The sequence below is a fragment of the Macaca mulatta genome, chromosome 8, assembly GCF_049350105.2.
Source record: "Macaca mulatta isolate MMU2019108-1 chromosome 8, T2T-MMU8v2.0, whole genome shotgun sequence".
Taxonomy (NCBI): Eukaryota; Metazoa; Chordata; class Mammalia; order Primates; family Cercopithecidae; genus Macaca; species Macaca mulatta.
The window spans coordinates 10,254,281-10,266,474 of NC_133413.1; the positions used below are offsets into that span (position 1 = coordinate 10,254,281).

The window sequence follows — 12,194 nt, forward strand, 5'->3', positions numbered from 1 at the left end:
CCTCATCCTGCACACACAGTGTGTCCAGTAAGCAGGGAAAGGCTGGCCTTGGCCTAACCACGGCTGCTGCAGACCTGTCCGAGGCGGCCGAGCCTTCTGCTTCATTGCCCAGCCACTCTTTGTAGCTTTCCCAGGCCCTCAGTCCCCCCTCTGGTGTGGCCTCCTCCTGCCTTTTGGATCTGCACTCTCCCTCTTTTCTGCTTTGCACCATGAGTGAGATCTGGAATGGATTGTATGACTTCAGTACATTGGCTGGTGGCCTCCCCTTAGCTTTGTGTTTCTAGGGCAGTTGAGTGGGGTGGCGTGTGCTTCCCTTCTTGTCCTTGGCGGTGTGATGACACTCCAGGCTTCTTCCTGCCAAAGTCCCCTGAGGTCTCCCTGGCTCTCACTGGGCCTGCGCCACTCCATGGGGACCATGAGCTCTGAGTGGCAGGGTCTGAGTGCCCACCCTCCCTGCAGCCAGGGGTGGGGTCGACAACTGAGTTGGGCGGTAAGCAGCACTAGTGGGAAATGAGTGAGTGTAAGCAGGTAGCTAAAGCTGCAGAAGCTCACCTAGCTGCCTGTGGCCAAACTGAGCCAATCTAAATCACTTAAGTTTATTACATGCCTAAAGTCGGCTGGGCGTGGTGGCTCATACCCGTAATCCCAGCACTTTGGGAGGCTGAGGTGGAAGGATCACTTGAGCCTCGAAGTCCTTGAGCAGCCTGAACAACATAGGGAGGCATCGGCTCTACAAAAATAAAAAATAAAAAAAATTAGCCAGGTGTGGTGGTGAGTGCTTGTGGTCCCAGCTACTCAGGAGGCTGAGGCAGGAGGATCACCTGAGCCTGGTAGTTTGAGGCTGCAGTGAGCTGTGATCATACAACTACACTCCAGGCTGGGTGACAGAGCAAGACCCTGCCTCAAACACGCACGCACACACACACACACACACACACACACACACACACACGCTGACTACAATTACTTCTCTGAGTCCATGAAGTGTACTCCTCCCTTTTCCCCACAGTTTATTAGTGCCCCTCCACACAGTGTCTCCCTGCTCTCTCATTTAATTATCCTTAAAATACCTGTGTGACCTTGGGTGACTCACATGACGTCATAAGGACTCAGACTCCTTAACTATAAAATGAGAGGGGTGTCCTAAAATGTTAGTAATTTTCTAATATTTAAAAAGCAGAGGCACTTTTTTCTCAAATTAAATCCTACACGAGCTCCCTGCTAAAGAAGTTAGATACAAGTAACATTTTTCATATAAAAGTTCCCATAGGTTAAAACTTAGAATGTTACTTGCTATTAAACTTACAAATGAGAAAAACAGACCCCTTTCGATGACACATAAATTTGAAATCAGGGATGGTAGTTAATTGTTTAGACATTAGTCTTAGCATTCAATCTTTTTTTTTTTTTTTTGGGGGGGACAGAATCTCACTCTCGCCCAGGCTAGAGTGCAGTGGCATGATCTCGGCTCACCTCTGCCTCCTGGGTTCAAGTGATTCTCCTGCCTCAGCCTCCTGAGTAGCTGGGACTACAGGTGTGTGCCACCACACTCAGCTAATTTTTTTTTTTTGAAACCGAGTCTCACTCTGTCACCCAGGCTGGAGTGCAGTGGCACGATCTCGGCTCACTGCAAGCTCTGCCTTCTGGGTTCAAGCGAATCTCCTGCCTCAGCCTCCCAAGTAGCTGGGACTACAGGTGCATGCCACCATGCCCAGCTAATTTTTGTATTTTTAGTAGAGATGGGTTTTCACCATGTTGGCCAGGATGGTCTCGATCTCTTGACCTCGTGATCCACCTGCCTCGGCCTCCCAAAGTGCTAGGATTACAGGCATGAGCCACTGCGCCTGGCCCATTCAATCATTTTTACATGTGGGTGACACAGTATTAAGAAATACACCATTGAGGCTGGGTGCAGTGGCTCATGTCTATAATCCCAGTAGTTTTGGAGCCTGAGGTGGAAGATCGCTAGATCCCAGGAGTTGGAGACCACCCTGGGCAACATGGCAAAGCCTGGTCTCTACAAAAATACAAAGATTAGCCAGTCATGGTGGTGTGCACCTGTTGTCTCAGCTACTCAGGAGGCTGAGGCAGGAGGATGACTTGAGCCTGGGAGGTGAAGGTTGCAGTGAGCCAAGATCTTACCACTGCACTCCAGCCTGGGTGACAGAGTGAGACCGTGTCTTAAAAAAAGAAAAAAGTATTAAAATTCTTGATAACTCCTGTAATCATGTAAGTGGTGGTTGTGGATGGTAAAAAGTTTTCTTTTTTTAACAGCTCAACTTATAATTGTTGGGTGAAACAGATGCAGAAATTTGACAAGTGTTGTGTTGTTTCTGTGTCACATACTAAATGATATCCACGCCTCATCGTAAGTATAAGTAGGATCATAATAAATACAAAAACCTGCAGAAGGCACCGACGTTCTCAGCTGACTTTCATACCCAATCTAGGGGGCATCGCAAGCAGGGGAGAGCTAACTGAGAGAGCTTGCCAGAGTGGTTCCAGCTGAAGTCAGTGTGCCCAGTGTGTGCTGCCCAGGATGGGGCACGCCCTGCCTTGTGCTCACAGAATAACACGGGCAGCCTCCTTCCAGGGAGTTCAGACATGAAAATGTGACCTAAGTCTGTGGCCCAAGGTGGCCTCCCAGTTGTTAAAATTTGGTATGTAACTTAGGGTTTAAGGGCTGTTTTTAAATTGTGGTTTAAAAACACAGTTACATCAACATAATGAAAATGAACCTTAAATTTCTGTTGAACTCTCCAAAGAACCCCCACCCCCAAATCGTGAGAGCAGTGTTTTCCAGATCTTAGCATGCATCAGATTAAGCAGGCTAAATTCTCAAAATTTACTGTGCAGCCACCTGAATAATTTGTTAAAATGCAGATTCCTGGACCCCACCCAGAGATGCTGATGTAGCAAGTCTGGGGTGAGGCCTGAGAACGTGCATTCCTAACAAGCTCCCATTGATGCTCATGCTGCTGGTAGCAAGATTCACATTCAACGGTTTGGAAACTGTTTGACCAGGGAAGATCTCTTTGGGGTTTTCTTACTTTAAATAGGGGCACAGTGGCTTCCTCCAGGTCTCCCTCCTCTCACCTAAGACATGAAGAGATTGGATTAGAAATTTTCCTAGAATCCTATAAGCTTGGAATTGCTTCTCTCTCTGCCTGGTAAGAAGGAACTTCCAGGCTGGGTGTGATGGCTCATGCCTGTAATCTTAGCACTTTGTGAGACTGAGGCAGGAGGATCACTTGAGCCCAGGAGTTAGAGACCAACCTAGGCAACATACTGAGACCCTGTCTCTACAAAAAAAAAAAAAAATAAGAAAAACAATTAGCCTGGTATCGGTGGTGGGCACCTGTGGTCCCAGTTACTCAAGAGGCTGAGGCAGGAGGATTGCTTGAGCCCAGGAGGTCAGGGCTGCAGTGAGGTGTGACTGCACCACTGCACTCCTGCCTAGGTGACAGAGCAAGATCCTGTCTCAAAAAAAAAAAAAAAAAAAAAAAAGGACTTTTACAGGTAACTCAACTCAGATTTCTCACATGCATCTGGTGATATACACAAAAAGCAGCCCTAGATGTAGGCAGAATCAGACCTGCCTTTTTCCTTATGTGACCTGTGACATTTCAGGGAAACCACTTACCTCCCTCTCCTCAGTTTCCCCATCTATCACATCAACTCACTAATCTCTTCCCTGCCGCCCCACAGGGATGATGGATCTGAAAATGTTTGGTAAATTACACACCACTGTCTGTACCCATGTAAGGAGCTGTTGTAATCAATATCTTTGAAATGCTTATTCATGCGGAACAGGACATTTCAGGTCTCCACATTCTTTAGCGAGAACTTCAAGACGCAGCTGGGTTCTTGAAGTTCAGCTGCAGAAAGCGGAACTTGCTCTTAGGCCTCTGGGGTTCCTCCCCAGGTCACCCTGGGGCTTCCTCCTCCCTTTTTGTAAATCTGATGAGTCCCAGCTTACGCCACTTCTTGGATCCTGTTTGGGTGCAGAGACTTGGCCTTAATCTTCTCTCTTTCCTGGAACTGCACTTTGCCTGAAGTGCAAAGAGGCCCATTCATGATTTGATCTCCTGGCTCCTGCATGGCCAATGGGAGCCCGAGCTGCCACAACGCAGGAAGATGGCTTGATGATGCTGCTGATGCTGGCGGTGATCCCGATGGTGTGAGCTGGAAATGGGATGCTACGTCATCGTTGTCATCGTCATCATCATCATCCGAGCAGCCACCAGATAGCTTGCACCCACACTGGGCTGGGCACAGCACTGGCTATTTGTCATAGTTTGTCTTTCGACCTCATGGCAGCTCTTTAAGGTAAGTATCATCATCCCCATTTTACAGATGAGGAAACTGAGGCTCAGAAAGAATCAGGAACTGGCCCAGAGTCACACTACTACTAAATGTGTATGCATATGAAACTCAGAGTCTTCAGGGCACTGACTGGCAGTCTGGCGGCCCCACCTCCCTCACCCACCATATGTGGCCTCTCAGGGTTTGGCCAGTACGTTAGCATCATACCACAGGAGAAGCCCAGCTTATGCATCACTGTGAGGGAACAGGCAAGGCTGGCCAGTATGGATGGAGATTGGTGTGCTGGGTGGGGACAGAGCACAGAGCAGCCCTGGCCATGGTAAGTGTTGCACACACCCGCTTCCAACCCATCACCCCTGCCCCATCAGAGGCAGGAGGGAGGTAAGAGGATGGGCAGGCCTAGGGAAGGGCAGCTGTCCCAGCGGGGACCTGACAGTCATGTGCTGGTATCTTTAGGGCGCTGAGCTTAGGGACAGAGTTGTCTCCCATTCCATCTAGTTTTAAGCTGCTGTCAGGATGACCTGTCTAAGATGCATGTCACTTCCTTCCTGGAAAGCCTGCCATGGCTCTCTGTTGCCCATAGAGTAAAAGCCAATCTTACCTGCTCAGCATCAGGTCCCCATGTTCTCTGGCTCCCCCCATCCTTGTGCTTCATGTGGTGCATTTCACTGGAGCTCTAGACACATGAAACTGCTTCCCCTTCCCCATAAATGTCCTGGACATTTTGCCTTGTACCTTTACTCATGCTGCTCTCTCGGCCTGTGGCACCTTTCTTGTTATTTTGTTTGGCTGAACTGTGCTCGTCCTTCAAAGCTGCAGCTGAAGTGCTGGCTCCTCCATGCCATCTTCCTGGATCTTTGAGATCCTCGGGCCTCTCATTTCCCACCCTAAGCAGCCTTTCCTGTTGAACTCCCTCAGCCTCTCTCTGTTCCCCTTGTCTGGCACTCACCATTCCCCATTATTCTTTCATCCCCCACACAGGCCATGTCTCCCTGAGGCATGCGTTTTATCTGATTTGTTTTTTTTCTAATTTGGTTTGTTCCTGGACAGTGCTTTGCAGACAGTTGACACTTAACACATAACTGTTGACTGAACAGGCCATGCTAGAGCAACAAGGGACTGCTCTTGAAATTTGAGGATGTAGTTATAGTCCTGGCTCTGCCATTCCTGGTTGGCCAACCTGCTTCTCTCAAGGCCTCAGTTTCCTCATTTGTAAAATGAGGGAGCTGGATTCTATGGGTGGTTCTCTATGTCTAGTATATGGAAGAACTACTTGGGAAGCTTGTTTAAAATGTATATTTCTGGACCCCTGGGAGTCATAATCCAAAGATCTGAGTGGATCTGGGTATCTGCATAATTCACACACACCCAGAGGCTTTCTCATTCAATTGGTTCTCAGACAACCCTTTGAGTGACTCTGTTTCAGGTAGACTTTAGGGAAAGGCCTTTCTGATTCCAAGGGACTGGTAGAGCAATGAAGGGAAGAAGAGGTTATGGAGCAGTGGCCATAATGAATGGGGCAGGGGCCATTAACAGTATCATCACCATCACCATAATCATCACTGTCATCATGATCATCTTCTTCATTTTATTTTTCTTCATTGCCATCATCATCATTACCATAATCATTACCATCATTGTCATCATGATGACCATCATCACCATCATCATCACCATCATTACCATCATCATCATTACCACCATCATCATTACCACCATCATCATCATTACCACCGTCATCATCACCATCACTATCATCATCATCACCATCATCACCATCATCATCACCATCATTACCATCATCATTACCACCATCCTCATCATTACCACCATCATCATCACCACCATCATCATCACCATCATCACCATTACTATCATCACCATCATCATCACCATCATCATCACCATCATTACCACCATCATCATTACCACCATCTTCATCATTACCACCATCATCATCATTACCACCGTCATCATCACCATCATCACCATCACTATCATCATTACTATCATCATCATCATCACCATCATCATCATCACCATCATTACCACCATCATCATTACCACCATCCTCATCATTACCACCATCATCATCATTACCACCGTCATCATCACCATCATCACCATCACTATCATCATTACTATCATCATCATCATCACCATCATCATCATCACCATCATTACCACCATCATCATTACCACCATCCTCATCATTACCACCATCATCATTACCACCATCCTCATCATTACCACCATGATCATCACCATCATCACCATAACTATCATCATCATCACCATCATTACCATCATGATCATTACCACCATCCTCATCATTACCACCATCATCATCACCACCATCATCATCACCACCATCACCATCATCACCATCATCACCATCACTATCGTCATCATCACCACCACTATCGTCGTCCTCACCACCATCATCATCACTATCACCATCATCACCATCTTCACCATCACTATCGTCATCATCACCACCACTATCGTCGTCATCACCACCATCATCATCACTATCACCACCATCACCACCACCATCACCATCATAACCATCCTTACCACCACCATCCTCGTCACCATCATCCTCACCACCATCACCATCATCAACCCCTTCATCATCATTATTACCATCATCATCATTACTATCATGACAATCTTCATTATCCTGTTCATCATCATCATTATCACCATTACCATCGTCACCACCATATTACCATCATCATCATCTTCATCATTATTACCATCATCATCCTTACCGTCCTGATCACCGTTTTCATCATCATAACCATCACCATTATCACCACTACAATCACCATGGGTACCATCATCATCGTTGTCATCTTTTTTTCTTCATGGTCACAGTCACTATCACCATCTCCACCACCAGCAAAGTCACTACTGCGCCTCAGTGCTTATGAGGAGAGGGCCAGTGCCAACACCTTTGGGGGCATTACCTCCTTTAGTCTTCTCAGGAGCCTTGTGAGGTAGGTCCTGAGAGGGCAGGAGGCAGGGCTTAGAGGGGTACCTGACCATGCCCTGGAGCAGACCTAGCTGCAGTCTGCAATGGCCCCAGCTCCCCAGCCATCCTGCTGTTGGAGTAAGCCTGTACCTTCTCTGGCAAGCCTGGGGAGGGCAAACAGTGTTGCCTTCAACTTCCCTCCCTTCATTCAGCACATCTCTATTACAGCCCTGCCTTGTGCCAGATACCAGGTTTGAATCGAATCCAGGTCAACATTTTTTTTCCATGTTCGCAAAACAAAGATTTTATTTTTTCTTCTCCCCAACCCCTTCCTCCCTAATCTAAACTCCTGTGAAAATAGCATGCGTAGCTGAGCCTCGGGCCAATTTGTGTCTTTGTACTCAGCACACACACTCTATCTTTCACACCACAAACAGCTTTGCTCGGGAAAATATGTTTTCTCTCTGCAAAACTGCCATTTTCGGGCAACACATAGAAGGCAAAAAGAAACTATTTCACTTTTTCTTCCTCTGGAAAAACCCACCAAGATGTTGTTTTCCTTTGCTTTTTCTGGAGGGGAGATATTTTTGACAGCTTTCTTCCCTAATCTGGCTCTCAGCCCTGCGTCTGGTGCCAATTTGTAAAAGAAGCAGAAGAAAAACTAGATGAGCAAAGGCAAGATTCTCCCAGAGGGGCAGTAGCACTCTAGATTCAGGAGTAGTAAGGGACCTCTGTGGCAAACCTGTTGCCTGCCCCATTGGGGAGCCCTGTCTCAGAAGCCTTGAATGGGGACACGCACACCTGCTTGGAAACAGCTGTGGCCAGGCCACATGGGGGGATCTCCATGTGCACTCATTCAACAGGCATCCTTCCAGACTTCCTTAGGATAGGCTGGGGACTGGGCTGGGTGATTTGGGCCGCAAAAATAAACCAGACATGGATTCTGCATCAGTACTTTCCATTCCAATATAGGAATGAAGATACGGGCAGGACCATGTGAATGAAGTCCTAGTTTCACCGTGACGTTTATTTTAGCTGGAGTTAGGAGGGATTTGGAGGAGGTGGTGACACTTGTGCTTTCTAGCAAATGTCTTCTTCTAGAATACTGCAATCAGGCCTCATTTGAAATCTGCATGAAATCCATTTGCTCTCCATTCCTTCCCTGGCCCAGCTCAGAGTACAACCCCTTCTCAGCAGCACAGTCCTGGGATGCTGGCAGATCCCTGCTGAGTGTCCCTGACTCTCTAGTCTTACTGTTCTATTCTCATGGCCTGTCTCTTGGAGTGGTTCTTTCTGCTGTGGGCCCCAACTTCCTGCAGCCACGAACCCCTGTGGGCTACACTTGTCTTTGCAGCTCCAGTACTGTGCTCAGGCCTGCCTCAGACCTTGTTGCTTACTCTCCTTCTAGATGAAGAGAACCCACTGAGCTACATAAGCCCCAAGGGGGGATCTTAGGAGACCCAAGGCAAGGGTGCAGCTGAGCCATCGGGTCACTGTGGATCAGGAGATGGAAGTCTGAAGATCCCTCATGCTCTTGTGTTCTTGCCTGCACTCTCTCTCTGTCTCACTCTCGCTCTTTCTCTGTCTCAGCATTTTCTCTCCCAATACCAAATTCTCATTGACCCAGCTTGGATCAGGAGCCCACCTCTGGTTCAATCAGTAGCAGCCAGTGAACAGGGACATCTCAAACAAGACCACCATGGTTCACCCCTGTGAATGAAGGGAGCAGTTAGATGGAACGGGCTTGCTGTGAGCCAGGAGAGAGCCAGTAGGTGTGCACTTTACCAGCTCTGCCTTTTACTAGCTGTGCCACTTCCCAGAGCCTCAGTTTTCTAATATTTAAAATGACCACAAGAGTACCTACTTCACAGGACACTTGTAACACATACCACATGTATTGAATGGTAGTGACATAGGTGGTCAATGAGGAGCTTGAGAGGGCATTTCCCTGGCTGACCTCCTCGTTCTGGGGCTTTCAGATGAGGGCATTGGAGTATGGACCTTTCACTTCATACCATCCCCACCCTCCACACCTAGGAGAGACTGGCTGGCTGGCTGGCAGAGGTGAGGAACTACCACCCGTGAGGGAGATGCTGTCCTAGGGGAACCTGCTGCTGTCTACAAGGCATTAACTGAGTCCCTCCCCTCACGCCACCCCCAGGAATGTCCCCCTCACTTGTGGGATCTGAGGTTGTAAGGGACCCTTGCAGGGGTCATTGCTGGTGGGTTGGCACTCGGGCACATGCTAGATTTCTCAAGAGGGAGGCTGTTCTGCTGGGGGTTGTCACTAGGCTTACTTTTTACTTTGACATCGATCAAGGATCAAGGGTATGCAATCTGAGGATTGCTGGGCATCTCCTCACTGGAGGGCATCCTGTTGGTGAGCAAGATACACCAGCTACCAAGAGAGGCCTGTTGTTTGATGGCATCTGCAGAGAAACAATGGCAGCATGTACATTCTCCATCTGGGCAGTTTAGAATGACCCGCAGATTCTGTGGCTGGCCTTGGGACCATTCTGGAACGCCTGTGGTCACCCAGATGGAAAGGGAAGGAGAATTAAGGCAGTCCGGGTTAGGGAACTGTATGTGGAGCCACTTGGAGGTGGAAATGAGCCCAACTTGGGCAGGCAACAGAGAGGGGGGCACTGAGCCAAAGCAGGGATCTGTGCAGAGTGAGCCGGGACAGCTGCAGCTAGAGGTGAGACTCCTGCAGACTGGGAATGTTAGAACAGAGTATACTTTATCCAAGCAGCAGTAGGGAGCCATAGCAGCTTGTGGAGTGATCTACATGGTTTAGGTGGTATTGCTGTTGCAGCTTTGTGTGTATGATGATTGAATGAAGGGAGATTGGAGGTGGGGACACCACATGGACTATTAGAGTTCTTCTGTTATGGACAGAAAATGGCTTGAGGCAGGATCGTGGAGCAGGGATGGAAAGGAAAGAACCCAAGAGAGATTTTGAAGGGGAAATGGAGAATTGAAAATTAGAGTAAGAGAGAAGAGTTAGAGAGTCCTGGGTTTCAGGGGACTGGCAAAAGGGCAAGTAGAAATGGCATTGAGGTGAAGAAATGGGGGGACTGGCAAGGAGGGACAATGAGGTCCTCTTCTGTCATGGCAAATGTCAGTCAACTGGGCTGCTGTGAAGAAAGCCAGAGACTGGTGACTCACACAGCAGACACTGATTCCTCTTGGTTCTGGAGGCTGAAGTTTGGGACCAGTGTGCCAACCATGGCCGAGTTCTTGGTGAGGACGGGAGGGCACATCCTCTTCCTGGTAGTATGCTCACATGTCCTTCCTTGGTTAGTGCACTTCTGTTTATAAGGACACGAATCCCATCATGGGTGCTACATCCTCATGACTGCGTCTAAACCTAATCACCCCCAAACACCCCATTTCCTAATACCATCACGCTGAGGGCTGGAGATTTAACATATGGATCTGGGGAAACACAGTCAGTCCATATCAGTGAATATGAGGGGTCTGTAAGGGTCTCCTAAAGGGACAACTGATGACAGCATTCAGAGACAAAGGGAAATGGAGGTCTTTGCACAAGACCAGGTTGGGTGTGGGATTTGGGGGTCAACAGCCCAAAAGGAAAACTGGGGCTATGAGGGTGAAGGGGCCTGGGAGGGATGATAGAGACAAGGCAGGGTTCTTGGGGACAACTCACATGAAAGAGCAGAGCCTACGACAGAGGACTGGGAGGGCCATTGAGGACCCAGCCAGCATCACTGGTGTCCTAACAGGTGAGGCACCAGGCACAGGGTAGGGGTGACTTCCAGGAAAATGAGGTATTGTCCTGGCCCTTAAAGAGCTCACAGCTAAGTAAGATGGAGAGACAGGCACCAGGGAGCAGCCTAGTCAGGGGGTCACTTGCAGAGAGTTCAAATCCCACCTTGCCACCTGCCAGCAGTGTGACCTTGGACAAGCCACTGAGCACGTCTGAGACCCAGTTGTCCTGTATGTAAATGTGGACTGTCATACTGCCTGGCCCATAGGGTTGCTGTGAGGGTCAATGGGACAAGATATGGAAAGACCTCTGCCCAGTTCCCAGCTCATATGAAGTGCTTGCTATGAGCTGTAATTATTAGTAAGGAGCAAAGGTACATCCACCGAGTGCCAAATGCTACCTGTAGGAGTCTCAGTGAGATTGGATGGCTGGGGTCTGGCCAGAAAGGTGGAGCTCCTACTAACAAGAATAACACGGCAATGAGCTCATCAAAGTCGCGTGCCTCTCATTCATTGCTCGTGGGAACTCAAAATGGTACAGTTATTGGTGGTTTTGTACAAAACTAAGCATACTCTTATGATACAATCCAGCATCGTGTTCCTTGGCATTTACCCAAAGGAGTTGAAAATTATGTCCACAAAAACCTGCATATAGCAGCTTTATTCGTAATTACTGAAACTTGGAAACAAGCAAGATGTCCGTCAGCAGGTGAATGGATAAACTGCGATCCATGCAAACAATGGGATATCACTCAGTGGTATAAAAGAAATGAGCTACCAAGCTATGAAAAAACATGGAGGAACCTATTCTTAAGTGAAGGACGCCACCCCGAAAAGGCTGCTTCGTGTATGATTCCAACTAGACGACATTCTGGAAAGGCAAAACTATGGAGAGATTAAAAAGCTCAGTGGTTGCCGGGGCTGGGGGGAGGCAGGGATGAACAAGCCAAGCACAGAGGATTTTTAGGGCGGTGACACTGCTCTGTATGATAATAAGGTAATGGTGGGTACAGGTCATTATACATTTGCCAAAATTCACAGAATGTTCAACACCAAGTATGAACCCTAATGTAACCTATGGACTCTGGGTGATGACGATGTGTCAATGTAGATTCATCAATTGTAACAAATGTACCACTCTGGCGGGTGGGATGTTGATAAT

The 12,194-nt window shown here is 48.1% G+C and overlaps 1 protein-coding gene and 1 non-coding gene across 2 annotated transcripts in view; both read left to right on the forward strand.

The window, feature by feature from the left end:
• Positions 1-12,194, forward strand: part of XKR6 (XK related 6) — a 299,519-nt gene that overhangs the window by 161,667 nt on the left and 125,658 nt on the right. The window lies entirely within an intron of this gene.
• Positions 4,141-4,237, forward strand: MIR598 (microRNA mir-598). The gene is given in 1 exon segment (NR_032637.1): positions 4,141-4,237. It is a non-coding gene; the product is annotated as a microRNA mir-598 (primary transcript).